General features: G+C 36.7%; 1 protein-coding gene across 1 annotated transcript in view; it reads right to left on the bottom strand.

Moving 5' to 3' along the window:
* PPFIA2 (PTPRF interacting protein alpha 2) overlaps positions 1-25,517 on the bottom strand; it is a 343,185-nt gene that overhangs the window by 142,124 nt on the left and 175,544 nt on the right. The window lies entirely within an intron of this gene.

Raw genomic sequence — 25,517 nt, 5'->3', positions numbered from 1 at the left:
ACATTCTATCTTTCCTAAATTGGCTGTTTATATTTCTCATGACAACCACAAGACAGCAACCACAATTAGACAAGTGCTGAAGCTTAGGGTCCTATAGCAGTTCAGAGCGCTTCAAAACCTTACAGCTGTTTTCTCTTCCTTCGGCCCTGGTACCCCTCTTACTGAAGCCTGTGGATGCAAAGAAAACAAACTAAAACACAGCGGTGAAAAACCTTTGGCTTCTAAAAAGTCAGTCCCTAGACCCAAGCCATCAGTTCTTGGAGGCCAATTTATAATTGAAAACCATATTAACTTAAGAGGAAGATTTTCCCTGTACCTGAGCAGAAAGCCACAGTTAGAGCCCATGAGCTTACGGTCAGCTCTCACCCCGGCACTCTTTCCTCCATCTCTAGCCAGGATGACTTACTCTGGTACCTTTCCCAGCCCGGTAGCAGTGGATGAGATCATGACGCCACAACATGACTAAGTGGCAACACTCACAAATGAGATTATGATTGTTAGCTTTAAGTATCACCGAAGCATCCATGATGGTAGCCCTGTATTAAACTCTGTGCTTGCCCTGATAAACTGGTAAATAATTAATAGCTAATAGCAATTAACTTGCTCAAACAGATTATTCTGTCAGGTTTTTGAATGTGGCTAATGCTTTCTTCGATGGGCAACTGGGCAAAAGGAGGAGATAAATTTGTGAATAATTATCTGGAGGTATCTCTTCAATAAAACAGAAAGCAAATACAATAAAGGAACCTCCCTGTACTCATCAACTATTTGGTTTATCTACTAAAAAAAATAGTCATCATGTGAGAAAACTGAGAAAAAAGTGATCATTGCAATCAAGAGGATACTAAAATTCATTGAAAAGCAAAACGTAATAGATAACACTCTTTCCAGAAGAGAATTTCTTGTACTATTTTAAAGTTGGTAAAACTGAACAGTTGCTCATTTGCATAAATTACCAACAAAACCCTATAATAAGCCATTTATGGTAAACATTTATCTTTCAGTTCCTTAGAAAAAGGGGGAAATTTCTTATAAGTGTAGACAAATATTTCAACCCAGAGAAATGGGATTTCATGCTTTTGATATGGAAAAAAGTAGATGGCATTGCATCATGCCCCTCATATATGAAAATAAATTGCCTGGTCATAAAAGCAAGATTTTTCTCAACAGGAAGAACATAAATCCTGCAGAAAATGATACCTTACTAGTTCCCCATTCTCTAGGGAATGTATTTGCTTTGCCACTTGTAAAAAAAGCAGTGGGACTTAAGTGTAGTGAAGATAACTAATAATTACAGCAAACACACTATACTACACTTTGTAAACTTTGATTTAGACACGTGCAACCCTCTCAGTCTGAAGCCCTGAAATCTCTGTCATCACAAAAAGTAATTGCCTGGAATATATTTCATATATAGCCATTATGCATTAGTTCACAAAAACTCTTCAATATATCTGTTTCATGCAGACATCTAGTTTAGCACTTCTGAGTTTACATTGTTTAACAAAGGCTGTGATGAGGAGGAGGTAAAAAACGAATGAATCCCAGGCATCAGAAAGAACGCAGAAGTTAACTCCAGAGATTCTTGTTACATGCCAAAGTCTACATCTTAGCTGCCTGTAAAACAGTGTCCCAGGTGCGGCCATGCAGATCACAACTCGGCCCACCTTCAGCTCTCTCACAGGTATCTCACAGTTTGTAAACCATCTGGCAGCCAAAATCCCTGCCTGGGTGCTCTGTCACTTCACAGTTGGGAAAGGAATTGCCTCAGTGTACCTGGTCGGAGCATTCTGTCTGTGTCTGGACCTGCTTGATGAACTTTACTCTCTGAATGTGTAGAAAATCTGGAAGCAGAGATGCAACACTCTTCTCCATCTGAAAATCTGACTTCTTTGTCAGCCAAAAAGCCACTTGCCTGCACTATATTTAGTATGTAATAATCACATACGAATTTACTAAAAGTCTTGACATTATTTCTGTATGTAGACATCTATTTTAGCACTAATGGAATGTAAGAAAATCAGTTCATACTATGGAACTGAAGGTGGAACCTTGAGGCACCTCTTCTGCTTCTCATCTTTTTTGAATCAATTGGTTTTCAATACTCTGTAAACCTGTGTGTTATCTAACATTTCCATTTAAAGTCTCTATTAGTCAAAATTTTATTACCAACTTTATGAATAAGCCACTGAGCTATAGTATAAGTCAATACAGTATTTTTATTTAAAGTGAAATACATATGCCTTATACACTAAGAAAGCAATGTATTCTAATATGGGAGAGAGTAAATGGGCATCTAAGAAAAGTACAGTTCCTTCTTTAAATTTTGGCCTTATTTTTCAACTGCATTCAGTGGCCCAAAATAACATGATTAAATGAATTAAAATGCAGTGACAGCATTTCAGTGTTCATTACCCCATTTTAGACCTTTTTAGAAATAAAACCCAAAAAACAAACCCAAGCCCTAGGTATTGCAATTATATCAAAAGACTTTCTCAACAGGAAAAAATGAAATATGAGAACTTAAAAGAGGCTGCTTTCCAAAAATAAAGGGCATAATGAAAGCTATCCTTTTTTGCACTTCATATACATAGACACACAAGCCCATACCTGCTGAAATAGAAACACTTGAAAATATCCTTCCCCTCTGATCATGCTGAGCTTTACATAAAGTTGTGTATTCTGTTTTGCCTCAGAAAGCTTATTCAACTTGATTTGCTCAGACAAATTATGTCGAGATTTAAATAATTTTATCTTCTTTTATTAGGTAGCTTATGTAAAACTGTATGAATATATACACATACAGTCTTTACTACATCTTCAAACAACAGTCTGCGTAAGAACTTACACATACCTGAATTTTTTAAATATAAAGTTTTATTTCTTTTAAATTAGTCTCTGAAGGCATTCTCTGTAATAACTGGATATTATTTCCTAGATATCTTCATAAAACATTTAAAAACAAATCTTTGTTTGGGTTTCAGACAATTAATTATGTAATAAAAAGAATTATTCATATAACTGATGTCTTCTTCACCTTTCCTATGTGCAGTATCGTATTTCTGTTTGTCTATTGCTGTAATTTCCATATTAAGACTTCTGTATTCAAGAAGACTTGAACAAAAAGGTGAATTTGACAAACTTCAGCTTTATTATCTGAATGTGGTCATTTGGACGTGTTAAGAAAAGAGGGAGATGCACATGCAAACTGCTTAACATGTTCTTTTTGTTCTTCCAAGAACATTTGCTGTAGTTTGCAATATTGCTGATACTGTGTGATTGATCAGTGAATCCTTACAATGAAATAAAGCTCAGGGCATACAGACAAGGATGATGTGCCCATGAAACTCAGAAAAGAATGTTGGAAGCGGTCACAGCTATCATAAAGGAAGCTGAACTTATCTCAAAACCAAGGAGGCTGGAGGGTGGCCTTTATTGTAGATAAATGGCTGTATCAGTTGAGAGGGTCAACTGGTTATGTAAATGGCCTTCTCTAAAAAAAATAAATAGAAAGCATTATCTTCCTGAGACAGACAGACTGTATATGTGGCTCAGCCCAACAAAGAGTATAAATATTGAGCAAAATGCAAAATTGACTTTGAAGAGAGCAACAGGTTTGAGCTGGCTTCAACCTATGTATTCCTTCCCAGCAACTAGGAATGACCAGTGCTGTGACAGCATTAAAAGAAAGGTAATGGTAATTATATTCATTATGTGGTTTCACTGTATAGTGTCACTGCTATATTGTGCTTGCATTGTGATTTCAGAATATTGCTGTATCACTTTTCTAAATCAAAATCCCAGGTAATGTCAAATATCTTCAAAAAAGTAAAATTGGTATTAAACATTAAACCTTCCTCATATGTAATATCTAAAAGAACATGGTCAGAGAGTATTGGGCTCTCACATTCTGAAAACTCAGCAGTAGAAATTCAATAGCACGCACAGATTTCTTCACCTCTTTAGAAACCGATGATATTATCTAGGCAAGTGCTACTTTATGTTGGGGCTCCACAAGGACAGATCACGGGACCACGTTGTGGATACAGTCAGAATTTCAAAGAATCTCAAAAAATCTACTGCTCCAAGGGACTGCAAAATGTTTCCAGAAGTCTCGACTGCATTGGCAAACCTCTTAGGAGTAACAACATATGAATGATTCAGACCCAAAAGCTTTTTCCATTAATTGAATTTCTGTTGAGTTGAAATAGGTTTCTATGGTAGCAGTAATGTCATAAATGATTCCCCATGGCTTAAAAGTACCAGGCGGCAATGCCTCTAGCACCTAGTGCACTATTTTCAATCAAGAAAAAAAGTCATGCTGGGACCCAGACGAGAGATATGCATCACCAGCCATGCTCTCCATTAGATCTGTTAATGTGGTAAGGCTGACCACGTCAGAGTTAGCCCCTCACAGTAAATCTTGCTAAACTAGATCCCAAGAATGCCTTAATTTTTTTGGAACTTTTAATTCCAAAAAGTAATCCGTATCTTGATACCTAAATCCAATGGAAGGATTCCTCCTCAAGGATGGAGTCATTGATTTATATAGTTAGGATTCCTCTATTCTGACTTAGGAGTATCACTTCAGATGTGTCTCTCAAAAGTCAGTCAGCCTTAGAAGTCTAAAATGGTAAACTTCTTTTGAAGGGGCAAGAGCTAAACTATCAAAACTTGACGAAGCAAGCTGGTGCTTTTATGGCATTTGAAAATATTAAGAAACTCAAATATATCATCCCATGCATACACAGCTTTGGAAATTTTTGCCACCAGCAGTACAGTACTTGCAAAACACTTTCTCATTAAGGTAAAATACGTTCGACATCACCACTGGCTGATCCAAGTGAAAGTAATATAATTTCCCCTTCAGTCCTTACGCTATAACACTCCACACACACAATATTTATTTCATATTAAATAATTTTTATACATTTGCACTAGAAACCCTACCCCAAGGCCTAGTATTTTATCATACTGTGTGGTATGAGAGCAGAGAAAGATCCTTCTCCAAAGGAACTTACAATCTAAGTCTAAAAATAGAAGCAGTGAATTGCAAGGGACAAGTCAGAGACAATGTGACAACATGACAGATAATTGGTTTCAGCTACATACTGCATAATCAATTTTCCTGATAAATGAAGAGAAATGAGAAAAGATCGACATCACAGCCAACTGGCCTGACAAACAAACAGTAATCCCAGGGGAGAGCTGAATTGCACACTTTCATACAGCAGAACGTAGAGCTTGATGGCTCTGTATTGTGTGTGCTCTCCTTTAGTGCTTTGATTGCTAACTCTTCCTTTACAGAGTCACGGGCCAGCAACATGGGCCATGCCACCTTTTGATACAGCTCGCTTTCCAGTGGGAGCTCTCATTTCCATTCTCTTTCTCAGCTTTGTGTCAAAATAACGTTGTAAGTGTAAACACAGGAAACACATTCCTCTTTTTCCTGATTAACAGTAAAGCCTCCTTTGCAGCAAAATGAAGCAGCTTTGAAAAGTGTATTAAATTGTAAGCAGGAAAGCAAACAAACAAAATAATGGCATAAATATGAACAATAACAGAAACTGGTGGGAATTAAAAGCAAAATATGTAAACAGTAACTTACAGTCTTGTAAGTGAAAAAAAGACCCAAATGAATCCCAGGATAAGAAATTCAACAAGACAGAAGTAAACTCCGTATTTCAGTAATCTTCTATAACGGAATGACATAACAATTAATTAAAAATACGCATAATGTTTAAGTAAAAGAATAGTATATAAAAATACCAGTGAAGAATATAAGAACAAATATATTATTGCAAGGCACATGGGTCTTCTGACGGGCATGAGAATTAACCATGCCTCTTTGTATTTATGAAGACGTGGGCAACAGCAGTATGTTTTTCTATAGCTCACCAAAAGCCGCAAGTGGGAACTTGATAGACTTCCAGAGTAAAGGCAAAATTACATACTCTGTCCAAACCTATGCTAATTACACTTCCTCAGCCTTCAAAACAGGGTAACTACTGGCAAATTGCTCAGTGGCTTGCTATCTCTGGCTCATGACAGCTCCCAATCCAAACCTGGGAATTGCTTTGGGTGAAAGCTACTTGTCCTGGGGATTAATTGTGCTGGGACCATTCTAGGAGCTTACAGCTACGGACGACCACCTCCAGACACAGGGAATCTCCACAGTGTAGCAGTAGCTTAGTCAAGGCTGTCTTCCAGTACTGTAGTATTCCTGGAGACAGATTAAACAAAGACTAGGAGATCCTTGCATCCAAGCATAGAAAAGTATATGATAGGACAACAAGAAAAACCTGTTCTGTCCTTCCCTTCCCTTTGGGTGCCTTCCAGGATAAGCAGCAGTATACATTTATGCCAGCTACAGAGGTGTCTGCCTCCACAGCCTGCAATTCCCAAATTGCATCGTGAGCTGTCCGCACGGCTGGCAGGATGAAAAAATAATCTACAGATGGCTGTTGTAGCATCTGGTTGAGATTTAAGTTTCAAAATGTCCCGCAGCGTCTTCTAGTTTCTGACTGTGCTAGGAATTCCTAAGAGTGTTTGCCATAGCATTGCCACTTCACACTCCTTTCTAGTCCCGATCTTGGGAAAATGCTTTTGTTCAGGACAAATATAGTTCATTTATACAGTCAGAACAACATCATTTCCTCTGCTCACAGCTGGAGAGTGCATGATATCACGAGCTGTGACAGAGATACAGTCTGAAGAAGACCTCATCCTCAGGTGCAGCTCTAGAGTGAAGAATAAAAGCAGACAGTTTGCTAGAGGTCAGATCTTCATAAAAATGTAATTTTCCATGGGACCCTGCACAAACTGGTTTTCTTTCTTAGATCCACTAACGAATAAATAACCACAAAACTGCCATAATTTTTGTCAAGTGAGAATAGAGTATTTTAAGGGGAGACCAAGAAGTGAAGAGGATGGCATGCCTTCTGGGATACCTCTGGAGGATTTTGGACTAGCTAAAATATATGGATACAGGCCACAAATTTATCATTACCAAAAAAGAATTAAACTATAAGATAGTCCCTGAAAACCTGTCTCCTTACTTTGTAAGGTATATTTTCTTTGCAGAAGAAACTAAACCTACTGCATGCTGAGACTGCCCCCAGGTGTATGCCAACTGGAAAGCTGGTCCTGGAGTTGGAGCTTAAAGGAACTCTTCAAAGTGTACCAGTGTAACAGCTTGGACTTGTCCTCCAAAGGATGTAAGCACACAAAAATAACAGGAATGTTATGCTATTTTTGGGCAGGAGGTCATAAGACCAGACTGTCTTATGGAAGAAAACTGTAAAACAGTACCTAGGAAGCACATGGGTTTTTTCCTACAGTAGCTCCCAGGAAGTTCCCATGTGTGAGCAGTATGCTTGTTTCTGGTGACTCTGTAACTCACAGGACTGAAACTCACTATCATCTCCAGTTTTTTCCGGACTCCTGGAGAAACAATGGACCTACTATGGACTAATTGTGACTGCAAAATGCAATTTGATATGTCACATATGTCTGTGTCATATAGATCACATTATATATCTCAGATTAGAAATATTAAACATATTGTGACATCTTAGTCTTATTTTTACCCTTTGTCTCCTTTTACCAACTTTTGGATTTGGGTTCTGAGTTAAAACAGGTGTAAATGTGTGAGAAAACAAAAATGAAGAAACACTACCAGTGTGGCAGCACAGTACCACGTCAAAACTTTCCAGCTACAATCCATGTAATTTATGACAAAACATATTCTTTTTAATAACCAGGCAGGTAAATCACATATTGATTACCTGGATTTAATAGTAAACAATACATCTTGAGAAACTGCATCTTTTCAAATATGTTGTTTAAGCATATAGTTATAAATCAAAATCGATTCCTTTTCAAGAAAACATTGATGCTTATCCAATATTTTAAAATCAATTGAACTGAAGAAGTGGTTAGTTCTGTATCTATTATCATCTGCTTTAAGAGAAATATCAAAGACACTGTTTATGAACAAATAAAAATGTATTATGAAATTTGAGGATGATATTTGAAACAGAAAACTAATTAAAAGTTAACAGTTTCTAATAAAGCTTCTGGAATGATACACGCCTGAAAAAAGCTCCAAAAACCCTTCTGTAACTAAATGGAAATATAAAGCTCCTTTTGCATGACTGCAAGAAGAAATAGATTTCTAGTGTAAGCTCGAGCTAATAATATTTCATTAATTTTCTAATTATTTTGCTATAGCAAAAATAGTAGATCAAAGAGACAAAGTGCCAAATTTTCATCTGATGAAAATGAGCAAAATATATTGAAGTCAATAGCAAAGTACTTACTCAATTCACCAGAAAAAATAGACCATTTTAAGAGGTACTTCTATCACTTCTGAAATCCAGTAAGGTTTTTTTTCGCAATACATACAAGCTATTTTTATTTCTTTGATAATTTTGCAAAGTGGAAACAGTTCTGCTTGTATTCTTGTAATCTTGTAACCAAACACACTCTTGTTCTCTTTCCTCCTCTCCCTGGTAGGGAACATGCCCTTCAAGGGAAGGCACAGAATGAGCCCATGACAAGAAGATGTTAAGGACTTACAAGAGGAAACCAGCCTCCCAGCACATGCTCCACATTTAAATCTAACCGTGCATCCATGCTTCAAAGTATCCTCAACTGATTATTTCTCAATTATCTCCAAATTAATCTATTCCTCAAATGCAGGACTAGTTGATTCCATAAATCATGAAAAAATTGAGTTTTTGATCTCTGGCTGGAGGATGTAACTGTAGAGAAGACAGAAGAACTCATTTTACTTTTTGTTTTATAAAAAAAAAAAAGGTTATTTCTTCAAAGGTATTTTAAAAATTACTATTTTAAAAAATGGAGAAAATATTCACTTTATGTAAAATTTATTATGATTTCTCACTATCCAGTTTTCAGAATTATGTTCATTCTCCTTTCAGGAAAGAAATTTAGACAGACTAATCCTGAGAAGCTTTTAAAACTGATCTCAAAAGGATTTTTTCCCCATTTGTATAAGAATGTGCAAGAATAATAAAGCCAAGAAGTCAGTCAATATGCATCAAAATCAAGAATGCATGGCAGTAATATTTGTTAATTTTTTTTCTGGGGAATAATCTATTCATAGAAAAAGTATGTGTTTAAGAGAGAAAGTTTAACATGTTTAGCACATCACAGGATGCCTTTCTAGAAGTATCTTTGCAAGGTTTCTTTTTGCTCACTTGTCCCTAAATATGTTTCTTTTTGTTCTGTCTGTTTTATTTTAAAATATTTCTCTTATTTCAAATCATCTGTCTCTCCACACTTCTCTCTTACCCTATAATTATGCCTTACTGTATAATTATGCTTTTTACTAAGTAAAAAACCAGATAGGGAATAATGGAATAATAAGCCTATTGATGGTAATAATTTGATACTGTTGGGTCTCTAAGATGTATAATACAAAGGAAAGATGTATCTAGACAAAAAATAAATATTTTACATACATACAATGATTAGATATAACAAAGATCGGTCAACAAATAACTGATGGATGACCAGTTTTTTGTGCTTGTTTTATTTACCTAGATTAAAATGCATCATCGTTTTAATCAGAAAAAGGAAAGAGTTGCAAAATTCATTGTATCACTACCCAGGTAACCTTTAATAGGCTTACTACAGATGAATGAAAAAGTAATAGTGCAATGCAAAGGTCAGGTGAAATTCAAACTCTACAGAAGGATGATATTCCCACTTCTATCTTTTTGCAAATATAAACTAATTCACGTTGCAGCAGCATTAGAATGTAAAGGTAACATTGGAGGAAGAGTTTCTCTTAATGAATTTCTTTTAATGGTTTGTCATGATGGCTCCTCAGATAAAGAAAATAAACATGCTATATTTGAAATATACAGTTTAGTACAGATTTTTTTTCCTGGCATTTCCTTTGGGAAACTGAAATCAAGTTTAATCCTTGCCTTAGTATTATATTCAGTCATTATTGTATAAAGCATTTATGCATTTCCAAGCCAATGACTTCCTTGAGGCATTGAGGAAATTCAAAACATAATCTTTGGTGTAAGCTTTTTCCTCTGATCCGTCACTTGCAATGTCAGTATGCTTTCCAATTATTTCTAACTGCAAACTGCTGTAAGCATGAAACAAGTGCTTAAGTAATACTGACCTTTAAAATAATTCCTTTTCTTTCTTGGGGCATGTTTGTTTCTTCTTAGCAGACAACTATTAGCAATTTAATAAACTAGAAGTATTGGCTGGGGAAACAATTACAACAAAATTTCTATCTCGCCACTCAAAATGTAATATATTTGTATGTATATATAATTACAGTAAAAGGGCTATATTAGAAGACTGCAAGAGTGTTGTTTAGGTGCTAGTACCAGGATTATGGTTGTCTACAGAAGTGCCTCATGCACACAAGCTACTATTATACCAGCATTCACAGTTTTGTCTATTGGCACTCAGGATACATCCTCAGGGGCACCTCTGTCATGCTTTCACCCTCCCTCCATCTCCAAACCTGAGACATCTTTCCCATAAAACCTGATACATTTCCATGAACAGTGTTCTTTTTGATGATCTGCTTTTTCAGTTTTGAAGGCTGTGTCACTGAAAACTTCCTTCTCCACTCTTCCTTCTCATTTGTCTCAATTTGTGTCCCTCCCCCACAGCCACCAGCCCCTGTTCCCACTGGTGTCTCCGATCCTCCATCTGCTTCCAGACTTCATGCTTAATGATCCACCATTATTTTGCCCCTTCCAGTCCTTGGCTGCCCTTTTCAATCTAATGTAATTTTTGTTCTAATCCAGGATTTTCCTCCTTTGCATGGGAGAGCTTCCTCCTCTTCCTCCTCTTGGTTCCAGCAAAGGTGCCACGGCAGCAAGACAGAAAGGCTTCCAGGTTCATTAAGCAAAAGCTATACACCAAAAGGAAGACAGACCAGGAGACCCCAACACCAAAAGTACGTTTCAGCATCAGTCAACATTAACTATTAGCAGTACTGAAGTCCTAGCTCTAATCTGATTATATAATCCATCAAAAACCTTTGGTTTAGAGTCTACAGTGATGTTAATTTTAATTTTATGAGTAGGTTTAAACACTAAGCATAGGAGCAAAGCTTGAGTGGGGTCTTCTGAACATCTATGGGTGTTCTGTTGTCCTCAAAACTCACATGTTATTCTCCAACTCTATGCTAGTGCTGTTGTTACAGCTAGCAACCACAATACCTGCAGCTACTGCCATTTTAAATGACAGAAGTTTTGCATTATGGGATTTAGATTGAAGGAGTACTGTTTTAAGCCACTAAAGCAACTGATTTGTCTCATGATGTGTCACACACACAATCCCTTTGACTATCTTCTGAGGAATTTAGATGCATTTACGTAGGTTATAGCTACATTTTTAGAAACCATTTCTAAATGGGCTTAGAAATTGATTCAATTTTAAATCAAATTGGCCTGGCAGCATATTCACCTCAGCTACATCTATGTTGAAGAAAAGATACTATTTCCAGTCGCAGGGTTGGATGTGCCCCGTGTAAATCAGAGTGGTTTATATCTGCAACCATTATTGGCAGGGAGAGCAACACCCCAGCAGACAGGGCAGGCGGGAACAGCAATGGGCCCTGATCACAGCCATGAGAGGCAAACAAGAACCACAAGATGGATGCAATGACCCATCAAACATCAAACCCTCGTGTTCACAGACTTCACAATAGAAATGCACAATTTGCCACTCTCTGAAGGTTTAAGACCAGGACAGCAGTGCTGAACTGTTGAACATCAATATTAAAAGTAAGTAGCATGAACATGACTAATACTGATGCTCTGTGAACTGGTTGCTTACTGTCGTTTTTTGGCTGTCCTTTTACACTTTCATTATGCAGCTTAGCATATATTTTCATAAAAAATAAAGATTTCCGTATAGGTGTAAAAAAAAGGGTTTTTTAAACTTTGGCTAAATACATATTAAATTATGACTGTTCATCCTTAATATGTATATTTAACTTCAGCTTTAAACTGTGTTAGAAGCTTCAATCAAAACATTCATTATCATCATTTGAAAAAATATAGCATGTCCATGAGTTTACGTAAGCTTAAACATTCATAATTATTAAGATTTTAAGTAATTCCATTTTGAGACTTTGAATGATCTGTTTAATGTAATTCAAACAATTTCACTATTGGACACTTATTGTAAAAGTGTATTTTGTGCATTTTAGCATAGTATAATATTATTAGAAAAAAAAATCTGATTGCTTTATAAAGCGATATTCAATGCCATTAACTATTTCAATATAATCATAAGGAAGAAAAAATTGCAAGTTGCTACTGTTGTCAATTAAAACTGCATGAAAATATGGAATTTCAAGTTCTCATTACTTAGTTTAATTGAAGGATTCCTTGAGATCTAAATATAAAAATGAACTGAATCTGAGCTGAGTTCCTTTTCATGGGCCCTGGTCCTAACTCTTCAGGACAAGGACACTCATGTTTCTGTCTTAACCCCCTCCTCACTAACTTACTCAGAGTAGAACCTAACTTAGAACAACTTTCCAAATCTGTAGTGCAGAAAAACTGCAGAACAGAAATATGCCTTGAATAGATTAAAAATGACTTTACGTTGTAATGCTAACGAAATCACAGTACTTGCCAGCCATGTGGCAAAGATAGATAAATAAAAATTGAAAAGCATTTTCTAAATAGATTTAGGCTTATATTTGCCAAGAAGTACACTAGCCATCTTTCAAAGACAGTGTCTCCCAATGTTTCATTGGTCAGGGACAGTTTTGACTTTTGATGGCTTTGTGTTTGGCTTATTTTTTTGTACAGACCAGTAAGAATGCTGGCATGTAAACTTTGTTTTGATTCATGATGGTATCAAAGTGAATACAGCTCCTTGAAACGGAATAAAACTGAGATTATTTTATTGGAAGGGGATGATGACTGAGCCTGCTAATAGCTGCAGCAAAGAGATAAGCTCTCTTTCCAGCCCCCTTAACTCAACATAAAAAGTGTTTAGGAAAGTGGCAGCCGTATCATTTGGATCAGAGTAGGAGGGTACAGCAAAGGGATGGATGGCATTCTTTTATTCTTGCAAAGGAATTTGCCAATTGGCCATTGTCAAATGAGTTATTTCTCACTCATTAACAGCTGGTGGCTCTTCTGTATCTTTGTTTCCCAAGACAAATGCAAATTCCAGAAGAGTAGTAAATGAAAGTATCTACAAGCATCACTGTTATCTAATTATTTTTTTTCCTATGCATTAAATGTCTGCCATGGAATGATTTCCTCACATCTATTTTCTGGTGGTAGGACTAAGATATTTTTCAGTAATAATACTGAGGCAAAATGTTACCACACCAATGAAAATCTGCTCTTCTCCCTAAAGGAGATCTTTATATATACAGATTTCCTTTAAAAGTCAGGCAAAACATAGTTCCTTCCAAATCTAGATCTTTCTTCTGTGGCTTGAAAGCCTCCTTACTTAAGATACGTCTCAGAAGAAGGGGGTGGAGGGTGTAGAAACCCCAAAGCCCAAAATGGAGAAGTCTAGATGAAAATGGAAAATGCTAGGTAAGTGCTTCTGCTCTTCTCAGCTCCTTTCTTGAAAGCACATGGAAGCTGGTTTGAGATGTGGCATGAGCTGAAGAGGGGGAAAGCCTCTAGTGATGAAGTTGTCTTCATTTGCTCTTGCAGATGGTGGCTTACAGAAAGATGGACCTTTGCCTCTCAGTTACTAGATGGACAAGGGCAGTGCTCATCCCTGTTTGTAGATCTGTGTGTGTGGGCATGATCAGAGCATTCACAAGTGGACGGGGCGCAGGTGCCCAGGCGCTGGCAATGGGGGGCTGCAGGGGCCTCTGTGAGGAGGGGCTGGGACTGCCCCGAGGCGGACACGGCCGGTTCCAGCTGGCTCCAAGCGACCCCCTGCAGGACAGAGCTGAGCCCCTCAGACACGGCGGCGGCCCCTCTGGAAAAGTGTATTTAAGAAAGGGTAAAAAAATGCCACAAGGGCAAAGGAGGAGGGAAAGGAAAAGGGAGAGAGAAAGCACAGTGCGGACACCAAGGTCAGAGAAGGAAGAGGAGGAGCAGGTGCTCCAGGCACAGGAGCAGATTTCCACACTGCAGGCCATGGAGGACCCCGCACCACAGCAAAGGAAAGTGTGAGGAAGAAGGAGCAGCCGAGAGGAGCTGTGATGGACTGACCCCAAGCCCCATTCCCCATCACCCTGCCTGCTCGAGGTGGGGTGTGGAGGAGCTGGGAGGGAAGGGTGAAGTTCAGCCTGGGAAAAAAGGCAAGGTTATGTGGGAGGTGTTATTTTAATTTTTTGTCTTTGTTTCTCAACATCCAGATCTCTTTTAATTGGCATGTTTTGCCCATGGGGTAACCGGTATGTGATCTCCCCATCTTTATCTTGACCTATGAGCTTTCGCATCCTATTTTCTCCCCCTGCTGAAGGCAGGGAATGAGGGAGCAGTTGGGTGGGCGTCTCGCTGCTGGCCAAGATGAGCCCACAGCAACAATTAAGCCTCTCAGTGGGCCACAGAGAGAGGAATGCCTCGCTTAAGGGTCCTGGGTATTTCACTCCAGTGGATCTGCTCAGTAAAGCTGTCTAGTAACATCTAGTTTCCGTGAAGCCAGGCAAGATTTTTTTCATATAATTTTTTTTTCATATAATAAAATATAATAAATTTTTTTTCATATAATACTCTTCATCATGATATTGACGTATTGATGATGATTTTAAAGTTGCTTCCTCTCCCAGGATGCAACAGAGAAGCACCTATAAATTGGTACGCTGTAGTTAAAAACAGAGCTAATCATATGGTACTGTGTCCATATAAAAATTAAAATCAAAAGGGTGTGGAGCAACTTAGGTATCATCTGAGCATTCTTCCTTGCAAATCCCTTGCTAACATTTCTACAGCTCCTAATTTCTGACTTCCATTTTGCAATTTTCAGTCTCTCAAATGAGTGTAATTAACACATCAGGCTCGTGTCAGTCTAAATGGAATGGAAAGTGCTGGAGTGCTTGCAAAGCTATGCTGGGACACCAACGATGTGCATATAACAGCATTACCATGAGTGCTCAGTCACATACTTGGGGACCAGGACACCACACTGTTGCTAAGACATACATTTGCCAGTGATACATCTCCTCAGTTGCAGTGCATTGCTGCTATCCCTTTCTACCTTAGGATTTAACACACTTGGCACAGCTGGACAGGTGGCATATCTGCCAGCTCATTGCCTGTCATGAGGTCTGGAGCAGAGGCAGAAATGTTGAGCTGCACAGTGAGATTTGCTAGCCCTGTGGCAGGGAAATGAGGGCCAAAGAATTAGTGTCATGCTCAAAATATAGGACTGCACTGTCATTGGCACTGAGAATGAACTGAAATTGCTTGTCTGTTTGCAAGTCTATTTGTTAATGAAGTTACTGCTGAAGACTTTGAACTATGGAGTTTGGATGGAAGTTTGAGCAAGGAAATCTCCCTACAATTTTTTTCCTTCCATGGACAAAAAAAAGACACCTACGTGCCGAGAGGGTCTGAGACCTGGAAGTGTCAGGTGATCACATTTGTAGCTTCAAGAGGGAGCGAGTCCAGAGAAGGGCCATAAAGATGATCCGAGGGCTGGAGCACCTCTCCTATGAACACAGGTTGAGAGAGTTGGGGTTGTTCAGCCTGGAGAAAAGAAGGCTCCAGGGAGAGCTTATAGCAGCCTTCCAGTACCTAAAGGGAGCCTACAGGAGAGATGGGGAGGGACTTTTTACAAGGGCATGTAGTGCTAGGACGAGGGGTAATGGCTTTAAACTGAAAAAGGGTAGATTTAGATCAGATGTAAGGAAGAAATTCACTATGAGAGTGGTGAGACACTGGAACAGGTTGCCCAGGGAAGTTGTGGATGCCCCATCCCTGGAAGTGTTCAAGGCCAGGCTGGATGGGGCTTTGAGTAACCTGGTCTAGTGGGAGGTGTCCCTGCCCGTGGCAGGGGAGTTGGAACGACATGGTCTTTAAGGTCCTTTCCAACCCAAAACCATTCTATGATTCTATGAAATTTCTGAATCTTATGAAGGTTGAGAAAGCTGAAGGAGTTGAGCTGAAAGCTCAGGGAGCTCTCATAGCAACCTGAGAAAGGTTGGATGTTTGTAATTATGCTTAGGCTTCTGACTTTCTGTTCCTGTGTGTAGTAGTTCTAAATTAATTTTTCCACTCAAACTCAGAAATGTTCCCAGGATAGAAAAACTTATTTCTGCTTCAGCTTACCTGAGAATAAAGGTATTTGGCTTAAACTTAGTGAAAAAAAAATGCTCAGCTTATTCACATAAACAAACTTATGAAAACAAGCAGGATTTAATCTTTGACAGGAAAAAAAGTATCCGGAAAGCATAAGTACAGTTTCATTCTCATTTGGGAGAAAAATAAATACACTAATATTTTAAGGTATCTGTGTATTACCAAAGCTTTCTCTCTCCCCCCCGCCTTACTGTAACCCTCCCAAAACACATTCCGAAATAAAGAATTAAGATTGCTGATGAATGAAAAACAGCAGGTTTTTCAGATGCTGCATAACAGCTGAATTTGATAAAATATAAGCACATTGCTGTTTTCCTACAGAACTACTGTAGAAAATGTCTATATATGTGCTCTATATTTTGTCTAAAGCCATAAGATGATAAAAAACATTGATATTAAAAGTTTATACACATTAAGCTATGTAATTAATAAAAACATCTACCCAAACAAAACAGCCTGAATCACATATGATGGAACTTAAAAAGTTCTGTATTTTCAAGGTAATTATTCTAAAACTTGTGGCTACCTCTATGAAGAATTCCTGAAGGTATGTGTCTCTTTGGAAAGAACAAATGTGGCTTTTCCAAGAAAGAGTAGTTGAATAGCTGATGGTGCAATAACAAAATGCATTGGGTTTTCACTTAATTAAAATTAAATAATTACTTTTCTTTGTAGTTACATGCAGTGAAGTATGTTTTTATTTACTATATAGAGCAATTTTGTTTTAAAAAGCCACAGACTTAAGTTCTGCTCTTCTGAATGAAGGAAACACAGCATATTTAATACCTGTCACCATTTTCTTTTGTATTTTGCCATTTACATTTTTACTGTGGACCTTAAAGAGCTGTAAAAAAAAAAAAAAAAGGAGTATTTATACTGCCGTTTTTTGCAGAAGCTCAAGGTCATGCAACCACAGCAACTGGATCTGCATACAAAGTGTCCTGCCTTTATTCTGACCATTACTTTGCACTATTTCCAGACATCAAGTAATGGCATAGAGATATCAAAGTATGATAGACAATTCTGTCTAAATGACTCTATATCCATCAGTAACGTCCATCCAGGCATATTAGAAAGCATGAACACTTTAAGAGTACATCTACAGAAATTACTGCTTATCAAGAAACAGTGTTTTCAAAGTATACAGCAATTGTAGTGGTTGTTTAATGACTGATCTATAAAAATAGTACATATATAGAGAGAGATACAGTCAAGATTTGGGATATCTTGCATGAAAGACAGCAAACCTAGCAGTTAAGTGTCTCTTATTATCCCACTAAACAATACATAAGAGAAGGAAATAAACCGCAATAGCAGATTACTATTGCATATAATAGCGATTTCTTCACTCAGCTTCTGTCGTGTAAACAATTTATAATAATGAGAAATAGAAAACAGAAAGTTCATGTGGGAATAAAGGCAAACGGAGGCCTATAATGAAGACTGTGGAGGTGTAAACTTCACAGAGCAACAGCTTGCAAATTAGACTTTTTCATTTGTGGGAGACTGCCCACAAAATTGTAACTTGAAAATTATCACTATATCAGAGTTCTCAATTTTTAATATATTGCAGTTTCTTCTTGATTTTCACTTTTATTGCAAGATTTGCAGTGTATTTCTATTAGCAAAAAATGTACTAAGCACCCTTTATGTTTAAAAACCTTCTTACATTTTTTATTAATAACAGTAAGAGATATTACTCAGGCTTAATACAGCTGTTTTGACATTTTAGCATATATGTCTGATGAACAATTTATTCTATGTTTTCTGTAGAGTTTTAGCATGTTGAACTCTGCTTCTAGAGGAGTACTTCTAGAAATAGGTTTTAGGTCTGAGATTAAGAGCCAGAAAAGCCAAATCAAATGTATTTTGCCTTTTTTGACTAAATAACTGAGTTTTATAATTAATTCTAACTGTCTAATTAATGCCATGTGATTAAGATGCTGAACCAGTGCATTATATACTGACTGAAAATTTTATGCTTCTGAGAGCGTTCTCCACAGCTATCCCTTTTACAAAAGGCAGAAATACAAAGTTGTGCAATTCACGGTAATTACGAGAAAGCAGAAAACATTTCAGAATAATGTAGCCCAATAATTGAAAAGTTACCATGCATTCAAACATTTTCAGCTGTAGATTCGACAGCCTTAATGCCAGTTATTAAAACTATGGTTCACACAGGTAATTGCAAGTTTGGAATTCAATGGAATAAAATAAATGATTTAATTAATTTTCTTTCTCATATATTACAAAGTGCATTAAGCTGTTCCTTTAGCAATTTTTTCCTAATTAGCATAAGAACAATCAGTCATAATATAAAAGTGTACTTGTGAAAAGTCTAAGGAGCCAGGTTTTATTCGGAAACGAATGGCTACATAAACAGTTTTCAATCCTCAGGAAACTAGAGCATTTAGGAATGAATAAAACACTTTGCAATTATTCAAGTTTTGTATGAATCTTTTCAGTTACAGTATCTCTCTAAAGTGAAGCCGGATCTGCTTTTGCAATTGTTACAGTGTCCCAAGAGAAATCTTGTGCCAAGAGAAGTACTTGTAAGGCGGAACTGCCTTCCCTTCCTCTCCTCCCTGCAAGATGCCGAGTGAAAGGGGAAGCGCAGATTTCCACTCCTTGCTCTTGCTGAAGACTTCGTGTATTTGGGTGACATGCAGATGCTGGTAAGGGTCATATTCTGTCTCTGAACAGGATCCTTGTGTATCTAACAGGACTTTAAGTCATTAATAATTATAAATTTAAAAATCTGATAAAACTGAAAAGAAATTTGAGGAATTCAAGTATAAAAAATCATCTGCATAAGATGAACTTTCATTGAGAATTATTTGGAAGTGTGAACACAACAAATACCATGTCTCCTTCTTAAGAGGCTTCGTAGTTAAGAATTTGGTTGTTTGCACCTATTTATAAAGTAAGAATCTAAAATTAGGCCTCATGACCGCTTGACAATGACTGCGGGTAGAAATAAATAATAATGTCAAGAGCTTGTTTCACACCCTTTGTGACTGAACTGTGTTATTTTCCCCTGGGGGGGAAATAAACAACAGTTTTAAATGTGAAAGCTTTTTGTCTATTTACACTAAAAGTGAAAACTAGATTGTGAACTAACTTTTTTATTAAAGACCATTTAAGAATTCTTTCTAGTTCATGGAGAGATTTCGGAGGGAAATATTAAAGCCTAGTCTTTCAACTGAATTGCAAGATTTTTCACTATTATCTACTCAGGAATTACATTTTTTTTCCAAGTTTCAGCTTTGACAATTGTCTTTAGTGTCTAGGATAAGCTATTCGCCCAGCCTGCTGCTTAAGTTAAGAGAAAAAGACCCCTCAGTGACAATCCATCCAAGCTATCTTAAGAGGGGATGATTCTTCAAATGGTGTACCTTGTTTTCCTAATTGAAAGCGGCTGCATCATAGCTTAATTGAACACCAGGCTTTTAGGACGCTACAGTTTGGTGAGGTAATTCTTGTCCTAAACACCATCTTAAATTGGGAAAACAGGGTTTTCCCTACTTAATTTTAATCACCTATAAGCAAGGTATCTAAGCCAAGATGGCTTTTTAGGTCCTTTTTTAGTCAATGGAGAGACTGATACCTTCAGAAAGCCAACACGTGAGACTGACTCTAGCTTCCACTGTCTCAAGAGCAGAGACAACAGCATTAAATTCAACATTAAACTTGAGACAGGAAAATCAGGAGATGGAGTTAGAAGAGCATTTAATGAATCCTAAATTTTATCCCTTTTCCTGTGTAGGTTGATTTTTTTTTTTTTTTGAGAAAAAAAAATCCTCACAAAAGTCCAAAGAGAAGGAACACAATTAAAAACGGGCAACAATTAAGAGCTGTAGTTTACAATGACAGCTTCTGTGATCACTAAAGGCAAGAATAAGGATATTCTTGTTCAAAGGCAGTTAGTGAATTGCTTACTGATTTTAGTGGTAATGGTTATAATCCAAAGAATAAAAGAAAATCTCTGAGTTGTTGGTTTATTTCATTCTTTTAAGAAAACATATATTTAGAACCTGTCTTAATGTACTTTTCAAAAAAGAAAAAGAAAACAAACTGAAAGACCCCATAACTAAATCTGAAATCCTGCATTTTTCTATGTTTCTGTCATATTATTATATCTCCTATTACTAACTTCCATTAAAAATAGTACTATTTTCAGACTGAAGTACTAAAATTGCCTTGGAGAAGTTAAAGTCATGTTGAAAAACTGTAAGATTGGAAACTAATCATACATTATGAATTGAGGAAGCTTTTTTTCCTCTGCATAGAAGAAAGGACGGAAGTGGAATCAAACAATACATATCATAGCCAAGAATTTATCATATTGGTCCGTCCAAGGAATGTATTCAGAAATCCATAATGATTCAGATAGTGAGATGCAGTATCTTCTAAGAATGCAGTGTAAATAATTTCTCTATGTTCCCTCAAGAGCATAAACTTTCCAGAAAAAAGATTGCTTTAAGATGTGGAATTTTTTTCCCAGACAGGGAGGACGAGCTAACTTCTTGCCAATATCGAATCACAGTATTTTTCGTCTTAGTTATTAGTTATTTTTACTATATTGTATTTGTACTTTGATTATTTGTTATATCTTAGAAGAACATGAAGTAATGGAAATGTTTATCCAGGCCTCCTTATGCCAGTTCTCCTATAAACATGATAATCTTTAGCTGAAAAAGAAATTATTACACACATTACATGATAAAAAAATAGCTTCTATACAATGCAGAACATGTTTTTCTCAGTGGTACATCACAAATTCTCATTAATGTTTCCCATTAATCTGTAAGAGTTCAATTTTGGCCCACTGACTTTCCATTATCTGAACAGTTTACTAAAAAAGATAAATGACCTATTATACTACAAGTGAATGATTTGCTTCTTTTCTTAACAAAATAGATTTCTTATTCTGCCTTTCATAAGCAATAGTAACTCCTCCCTTCTATTTTAAGTCATGGGATATATTTTTTTAAGGAAGAAAAATGAAATTACCTTCCTTCCAAATTTAGTATTACACATCTTCATATCAAAATCCAATTTAGAACAAGGTTAAGTAGAATAAATATAGCCTCTCACTGTTTTCCTCATTTTGCCTATTGCTGTTCTACTGATTTCAACTGACAGGAGCATTGAGCTGGGTGGGAAGCAAGGTAAATGCAGAAGGAACTGTGAATATATTATCATTGCCTTTATTTTGCTGCACCATCAAACCATATAGAGAAAAATGTCAGTAATTCAGTAATTTTGATAGGCTGAGACCTCACTTGTAGTACAATATTCATTGACCCTGAAATATATAATGTGAAGTAACCTCAAGATGCACAAGCTTCTGTGGGCAACAAAATACCAAATTCACATAAGGACGCTTCGCATTTAAATTACACAAAAATCCAAGATATTTTGAACATACATTAGGGCAGGATATGGTCCTTTGAATGTTATTCTCAATGCTCGTACCAGCAGCAACCGTCATCTGAAAAAGGGGGCAACAGAGATTCTGCTGAATGGAAAAGAATGTTGTACAGTGCTACAGTATATTTAAATTACACCATGCTAACACGATGAACGTTATTATAATTCAACCAAGCTGATCTAAAAGAACAAAAATGTGGCTCAACTGAAATTCACATAAAAAAATTGAAAGTATTGTTACATCTCCTGGCTCGCGAGGTGCTGAGAACAACCAAAGAGTAAGTCGCTTTGGTGTTCTGTACTTTGTTCACAGAAGTGAACTCTGAAGCACTGTCAAACAGCCAGATAACTATGGAGAAATAATAATAGCTCCATGGCTAATTTTAATCTGAGGTGTCTACATAAAGCAAGAGGTTTACCTTTTTGTGAGGTTTGAAGAAAGTAGGATCTTCTCCCCAAAATTAAAAAATCTTATGGAAAGACATCAAACGAAGTAAACCTATGAAATTATTAGGTAGAATTTACCTATTAAATTGATACATTTTTCATGCTGTCTCACACTTCTCTGTTGCACCAATCACAAGAGTGGAAAAATAGTAGGAAAAAAGTGATGTGCAGTTAAAAATCTGGAAGTCCCTTCAGCTATGTGAATAATACATTTTAGCATTGAATGCTACTTCTCCTCCTTTTTCATGACTTTTTAATTTATTTTTGCAGAGCCCAAAATATAACATTCTTCTTTAGAAAGACCCCAGCTAGCAGGCACTCTGACCAGATGACATTTCTTCAGATCTCAAAATGTACTTCAGAGGAAATTAACAGCAGAAATTTTCAAAAAGTTCTGAAGTACTTTTTAAACCTCTGGTTCAATTTATCCTGACTGCCATTTAAAAAAAAACTCAACCAGTTCTAGACTAAACTCCTAAACAATTTCTTTCCATTGTTTAGACCATATGTAACAATACATACAATGTTCATGCTAATTATAGTTGAGCTTCATCATCTCTCAAAGTAAATATTGACCTAAGCTTTATTTCTGTATTTACCAACTCCATGCAGTAAACCTGGTATTCAGAACTGACAAAAAGACAGTATTTTTGGCTTCAAGTATTTCTAATAGCACAATATAACATTTGGAAAATACAACGTATTTTAAGATGTGTTTTACAATCACTTTACTGTCATAATTTTTGAGGAAGTTAAGCCTGACTGTATATTATGACTTTTGCGGTAAACAAAAACGTGCACGTTATCAATATATTTAATAACAGCCACAGGCATGTATCCACACTCATCTACCCACAAACCACACATTGCCAATGAACTTCACATTGTGATTTGTAACAGTTTTTAAATATTTGAAAAAGTTTTAAGCTTTCAATGTTTTAAAGGAGAATTATGCTATTAGTGATAACAAAAAGAGTAAATCTCAAATTTTTAGCAGAATTCTCCATGTATGCTGGCAAGCTCTTAACTTGCTTGTGTTAGATTTCCCTTCTTGAGATTTACACCCTTAAATATTTGAAAACATTTTTGTAATGCTTTTTAACTGTTTTTCACAGGACATTTCACTTCATACAAAGCAGCTACTTTTGAAAAGAACATTTCCATTCAAAGCAACTTCATGGTCAATTCACGTATCACGTTTAGGTGCATCTTTAACACCACCGTTGCTCCAGAATTTTGTAAGGAAAACAGCCCACACTATGTCAGCATGACACTGTTTTAAAATAAACAATATCTCAGCACAAGAATTACAAATTCAAGCACATCACAAACTTTATCCATTCATTATTTCAGTCTAACACATCTTGATTAATAATAGTTTAATGCATATTAATCGCAATGTTTATAAATGTACAACTACTATAAAAGGGTTGAAACAAATGCACTAGGATAAATATGTAAATACTTTACACATTTTTGTATATTTTTTAATTTACATATGTCTCGTATCATGTTTTCTCATAATTTTCACTTTTTTGTGAAAAGGTAGATCTACTGTATACTTTTGACTGCTGCATCCCAGCTCTGTTAACTAATTCGTCTTTGCTTTCCATCACTGTTAACAGCAATAATCTCTGAGTGACTTTAGCCTAATTTTTCAAATTTAACCAGTTTAACCCCTTTTTTCCTCTTGTAAAACTGTGAGTAAAGATTTATTGATAAAAGGTATAAAATGAACAGTGTTCAACTCTAGCAGTTGATAGGCTTAAGGTCCAGTATTTTGACTTTTCAGGCCTGTTATGGGAAACTTTACATAATTGGCTATTTCCTATTAGTAAGGTTATTTCCTTATAGTCATGGTAATTTCCTATCCAACTAGAATCATAGCACCTAAAATGTCAGGTCTAAGAGAAGAGAAATGAAAGAAAAACAGTCAATAAAAAGTAAAAATTTTGTGCATTAATTCTAAAACTGTTTGTCTCCAAACTATGCATGTTAAGGCAAATACATCATATTGTCATGAAGATTTTACTGGCAGGCATTTGAGATACAAAATCCATGAATGAGTTATGCAGTCTAAGTAATGCGGCAATTCCCATCTCATGCGTGGTGATAAAATATTTATTCAGATCAGGAATGCATCTAATATTGTAGCATCTACTTAGCACTTGGTACCCTAGTAACTATAACCTATTAGAATTAATATTCATGAAACTTTCTATTACAGTTTGGTCGTCCTCTTTGAGAAAATGCATAAGCATTAAAATTTATCAGAGAAGAAAGCAGGGTCAACAGGGAGAGAAAATTCTGAAAATGAAGCTCTAGAACAGCCACATATTCTTGCCTGGGATGAGCACTTCAGCTATTTGCAGTGAACCACATGCATGGGGACAGATTCTCAAGCTGTATCCTAAATGATGGACCAAGAAATGTTTCCAGGCTCCTTCTCTCTTTTTTGGGTTTCCACATACAAAAGCCTTGTGTGAGGCTGTTATATAACATCCCACCAACATGTTCTCATTTATGGAAGACCATTTCAAAACCTGACTGGACAGGACCCCAGGACCCCTTTATAGTTGATCTAACTATAACGTTAGCCATGCATGGACTACATGACCTCCAGAGATCACTTCCAACCTAAGTTATGCTATGATTCTATTATTTTTCAAGACTAAATGTTATTTGGTGTTATATCACATAGGGTTTTCATTATGCTAGATTTGGTACCTCTCTGTAAATTGAGAAAGACAGAGAGCTCTTACAATAAAAAGGAACAAAGGATGAAGGATGTGAAGATTTACCACCTTACCCAGACAATCTGGGCAGAATTAATCCCGACAATAGTCTAGCGACAGCGCTGCAGTTGCCTGAAGTTTCAAGTGATGGAAAAGTTTGAAGCTCTTGGGGCTTGCCCTGCATAAGTTAAGTCTGTGACAACCAACAAGTGATTTCAGGTCTCCATTACAAACACCGTTACAAACAAACAACATGTCATTCCTCTTCCGCAGCCACCTCAGAGACTCACTGGCACGCTTTAAGTCTTAAAACTGTCTGTAAAGGCTGGCTTAGAAAGCAATGCAGCAATGAAGACAAATCTTGCAGGTCTAGTGAAGACCAAACTTGCCAGTTATATACAGCATGCTTTTGCGTAAGGGTTGACTGCAGCCTCTGGGACCCATTAGAGCCTAATATTTTGAGACTCACCAGGAAAGCTGAATGCCACCAGGTGGCTCAAACTCACAGCTCACTTGCGAGGTAGACTTTTGGGTGGAAAAGAAGTTAGAAGGCAGACTGTGCCACACTTAGATCTGTTGAGAAGGATACTGCTTCAGTGTAAGA

The sequence above is a fragment of the Rissa tridactyla genome, chromosome 1 (assembly GCF_028500815.1).
Source record: "Rissa tridactyla isolate bRisTri1 chromosome 1, bRisTri1.patW.cur.20221130, whole genome shotgun sequence".
NCBI lineage: Eukaryota > Metazoa > Chordata > Aves > Charadriiformes > Laridae > Rissa > Rissa tridactyla.
This window is presented reverse-complemented; position numbering and strand designations above follow the sequence as displayed.